This window comes from Drosophila rhopaloa, unplaced genomic scaffold, assembly GCF_018152115.1.
Source record: "Drosophila rhopaloa isolate 14029-0021.01 unplaced genomic scaffold, ASM1815211v1 contig_207, whole genome shotgun sequence".
Taxonomy (NCBI): domain Eukaryota; kingdom Metazoa; phylum Arthropoda; class Insecta; order Diptera; family Drosophilidae; genus Drosophila; species Drosophila rhopaloa.
The window spans coordinates 10483-15723 of record NW_025335092.1 but is presented as its reverse complement, the minus strand read 5'-3'; positions in this window follow the sequence as shown (position 1 = coordinate 15723).

Here is a 5241-nt window from a genome sequence, read left to right as displayed (position 1 = left end):
TTTTTTTTCTGTAAATGACACTTTGTTGGTAATTTTGTAACGAATTTAAATAGGTATGCCATTCCAACATCCGACCACTATTTTCCAGGGTTTTGATTAATAAACTCAAAAATCGAGGTGATTTTCTTTGGATTTGAGCCTTGTCATAAGGGTGGGAGTTATGTTTTTTTTATCGAAAAAATTTTCAAATGATTTTTTTTTCTGTGAATGACACTGTTGGAAATTTTGTAACGAATTCAACTAGGTATGCCATTCCAACATTCGACCACTATTTCACAGGGTTTTGATTAAAAAACCGAAAAATCGAGGTGATTTTCCTCGGATTTTGGCTTTGTCATAAAAGGTGGGGGTCATTTTTTTTTCGAAAAAATTTTACAAATGATTTTTTTTTCTGTAAATGACAATCTGTTGGAAATTTTGTGACGAATTCAATGAGGTATGCCATTCCAACATCCGACCACTATTTTCCAGGGTTTTGATTAAAAACCTGAAAAATCGAGGTGATTTTCTTTGGATTTGAGCCTTGTCATAAGGGTGGGAGTTATGTTTTTTTATCGAAAAAATTTTTCAAATGATTTTTTTTTCTGTAAATGACACTTTGTTGGAAATTTTGTAACGAATTTAACTAGGTATGCCATTCCAACATACGACCACTATTTCCCAGGGTTTTGATTAAAAAACCGAAAAATCGAGGTGATTTTCCTCGGATTTTGGCTTTGTCATAAGGGATGGGGTCATTTTTTTTTCGAAAAAATTTTACAAATGATTTTTTTTCTGTAAATGACAATCTGTTGGAAATTTTGTGACGAATTCAATGAGGTATGCCATTCCAACATCCGACCACTATTTTCCAGGGTTTTGATTAAAAACCCGAAAAATCAAGGTGATTTTCTTTGGATTTGAGCCTTGTCATAAGGGTAGGAGTTATGTTTTTTTATAAAAAAAAATTTTTTTTCAAATGATTTTTTTTTATTTTTGTTACCAATTTAAATAGGTATGCCATTCCAACATTTGACCACTATTTTCCAGGGTTTGGATTAAAAACCTGAAATATTGAGGTGATTTTCTTTGGAATTGAACCTTGTCATAAGGGTGGGAGTCATGTTTTTTTTATCGAAAAAATTTTTCAAATGATTTTTTTTTCTGTAAATGACACTTTGTTGTAAATTTTGTAACGAATTTAACTAGGTATGCCATTCCAACATACGACCACTATTTCCCAGGGTTTTGATTAAAAATATGAAAAATTGAGGTGATTTTGTTTGGCTTTGTCATAAGGGTAGGGGTCATTTTTTTTTTCGAAAAAATTTTACAAATCATTTTTTTTCTGTAAATGACAATCTGTTGGAAATGTTGTGACGAATTCAATGAGCTATGCCATTCCAACATCCGACCATTATTTCCAGGGTTTTGATTAAAAACATGAAAAATCGAGGTGATTTTCTTTGGATTTGAGCCTTGTCATAAGGGTAGGAGTTATGTTTTTTTATCGAAAAAATTTTTCAAATGATTTTTTTTCTGTAAATGACACTTTGTTGGAAATTTTGTAACGAATTTAACTAGGTATGCCATTCCAACATACGACCACTATTTCCCAGGGTTTTGATTAAAAAACCGAAAAATCGAGGTGATTTTCCTCGGATTTTGGCTTTGTCATAAGGGATGGGGTCATTTTTTTTTCGAAAAAATTTTACAAATGATTTTTTTTTCTGTAAATGACAATCTGTTGGAAATTTTGTGACGAATTCAATGAGGTATGCCATTCCAACATCCGACCACTATTTTCCAGGGTTTTGATTAAAAACCCGAAAAATCGAGGTGATTTTCTTTGGATTTGAGCCTTGTCATAAGGGTAGGAGTTATGTTTTTTTTGTAAATGACACTTTGTTGGAAATTTTGTAACGAATTTAACTAGGTATGCCATTCCAACATACGACCACTATTTCCCAGGGTTTTGATTAAAAAACCGAAAAATCGAGGTGATTTTCCTCGGATTTTGGCTTTGTCATAAGGGATGGGGTCATTTTTTTTTCGAAAAAATTTTACAAATGATTTTTTTTTCTGTAAATGACAATCTGTTGGAAATTTTGTGACGAATTCAATGAGGTATGCCATTCCAACATCCGACCACTATTTTCCAGGGTTTTGATTAAAAACCCGAAAAATCGAGGTGATTTTCTTTGGATTTGAGCCTTGTCATAAGGGTAGGAGTTATGTTTTTTTTATCGAAAAAAATTTTCAAATGATTTTTTTTTCTGTAAATGATACTTTTTTATTTTGTTACCAATTTAAATAGGTATGCCATTCCAACATTTGACCACTATTTTCCAGGGTTTGGATTAAAAACCTGAAATATTGAGGTGATTTTCTTTGGAATTGAACCTTGTCATAAGGGTGGGAGTCATGTTTTTTTTATCGAAAAAATTTTTCAAATGATTTTTTTTTCTGTAAATGACACTTTGTTGTAAATTTTGTAACGAATTTAACTAGGTATGCCATTCCAACATACGACCACTATTTCCCAGGGTTTTGATTAAAAATATGAAAAATTGAGGTGATTTTGTTTGGCTTTGTCATAAGGGTAGGGGTCATTTTTTTTCGAAAAAATTTTACAAATCATTTTTTTTCTGTAAATGACAATCTGTTGGAAATGTTGTGACGAATTCAATGAGCTATGCCATTCCAACATCCGACCACTATTTCCAGGGTTTTGATTAAAAACATGAAAAATCGAGGTGATTTTCTTTGGATTTGAGCCTTGTCATAAGGGTGGGAGTTATGTTTTTTTATCGAAAAAATTTTGCAAATGATTTTTTTTTCTGTAAATGACACTTTGTTGGAAATTTTGTAACGAATTTAAATAGGTATGCCATTCCAACATCCGACCACTATTTTCCAGGGTTTTGATTAATAAACTCAAAAATCGAGGTGATTTTCTTTGGATTTGAGCCTTGTCATAAGGGTGGGAGTTATGTTTTTTTTATCGAAAAAAATTGTCAAATGATTTTTTTTTCTGTGAATGACACTGTTGGAAATTTTGTAACGAATTCAACTAGGTATGCCATTCCAACATTCGACCACTATTTCACAGGGTTTTGATTAAAAAACCGAAAAATCGAGGTGATTTTCCTCGGATTTTGGCTTTGTCATAAAAGAAGGGGGTCATTTTTTTTTCGAAAAAATTTTACAAATGATTTTTTTTTCTGTAAATGACAATCTGTTGGAAATTTTGTGACGAATTCAATGAGGTATGCCATTCCAACATCCGACCACTATTTTCCAGGGTTTTGATTAAAAACCTGAAAAATCGAGGTGATTTTCTTTGGATTTGAGCCTTGTCATAAGGGTGGGAGTTATGTTTTTTTATCGAAAAAATTTTTCAAATGATTTTTTTTTCTGTAAATGACACTTTGTTGGAAATTTTGTAACGAATTTAACTAGGTATGCCATTCCAACATACGACCACTATTTCCCAGGGTTTTGATTAAAAAACCGAAAAATCGAGGTGATTTTCTTTGGATTTTGGGCCTTTGTCATAAGGGTGGGGTCATGTTTTTTTTTCGAAAAAAATTTTACAAATGATTTTTTTTTCTGTAAATGACAATTTGTTGGAAATTTTGTAACGAATTCAATGTGGTATGCCATTCCAACATCCGACCACTATTTCCCAGGGGTTTGATTAAAAAACCGAAAAATCGAGGTGATTTTGTTTGGATTTGAGCCTTGTCATAAGGGTGGGAGTTATGTTTTTTTTATCGAAAAAAATTTTCAAATGATTTTTTTTTCTGTAAATGACACTCTTTTGGAAATTTTGTTACCAATTTAAATAGGTATGCCATTCCAACATTTGACCACTATTTTCCAGGGTTTTGATTAAAAACCTGAAAAATCGAGGTGATTTTCTTTGGATTTGAGCCTTGTCATAAGGGTGGGAGTTATGTTTTTTATCGAAAAAATTTTTCAAATGATTTTTTTTTCTGTAAATGACACTTTGTTGGAAATTTTGTAACGAATTTAACTAGGTATGCCATTCCAACATACGACCACTATTTCCCAGGGTTTTGATTAAAAAACCGAAAAATCGAGGTGATTTTCCTCGGATTTTGGCTTTGTCATAAGGGATGGGGTCATTTTTTTTTCGAAAAAATTTTTACAAATGATTTTTTTTTCTGTAAATGACAATCTGTTGGAAATTTTGTGACGAATTCAATGAGGTATGCCATTCCAACATCCGACCACTATTTTCCAGGGTTTTGATTAAAAACCCGAAAAATCGAGGTGATTTTCTTTGGATTTGAGCCTTGTCATAAGGGTGGGAGTTATGTTTTTTTTATCGAAAAAATTTTTCCAATGATTTTTTTTCTGTAAATGATACTTTTTTTTATTTTTGTTACCAATTTAAATAGGTATGCCATTCCAACATTTGACCACTATTTTCCAGGGTTTGGATTAAAAACCTGAAATATTGAGGTGATTTTCTTTGGAATTGAACCTTGTCATAAGGGTGGGAGTCATGTTTTTTTTATCGAAAAAATTTTTCAAATGATTTTTTTTTCTGTAAATGACACTTTGTTGTAAATTTTGTAACGAATTTAACTAGGTATGCCATTCCAACATACGACCACTATTTCCCAGGGTTTTGATTAAAAAACCGAAAAATCGAGGTGATTTTCCTCGGATTTTGGCTTTGTCATAAGGGATGGGGTCATTTTTTTTTCGAAAAAATTTTACAAATGATTTTTTTTTCTGTAAATGACAATCTGTTGGAAATTTTGTGACGAATTCAATGAGGTAGGCCATTCCAACATCCGACCACTATTTTCCAGGGTTTTGATTAAAAACCCGAAAAATCGAGGTGATTTTCTTTGGATTTGAGCCTTGTCATAAGGGTGGGAGTTATGTTTTTTTTACGAAAAAATTTTCAAATGATTTTTTTTTCTGTAAATGATACTTTTTTGGAAATTTTGTTACGAATTTAAATAGGTATGCCATTCCAACATTTGACCACTATTTTCCAGGGTTTGGATTAAAAACCTGAAAAATTGAGGTGATTTTCTTTGGATTTGAACCTTGTCATAAGGGTGGGAGTCATGTTTTTTTTATCGAAAAAATTTTTCAAATGATTTTTTTTCTGTAAATGTCACTTTGTTGGAAATTTTGTAACGAATTTAACTAGGTATGCCATTCCAACATACGACCACTATTTCCCAGGGTTTTGATTAAAAACCCGAAAAATCGAGG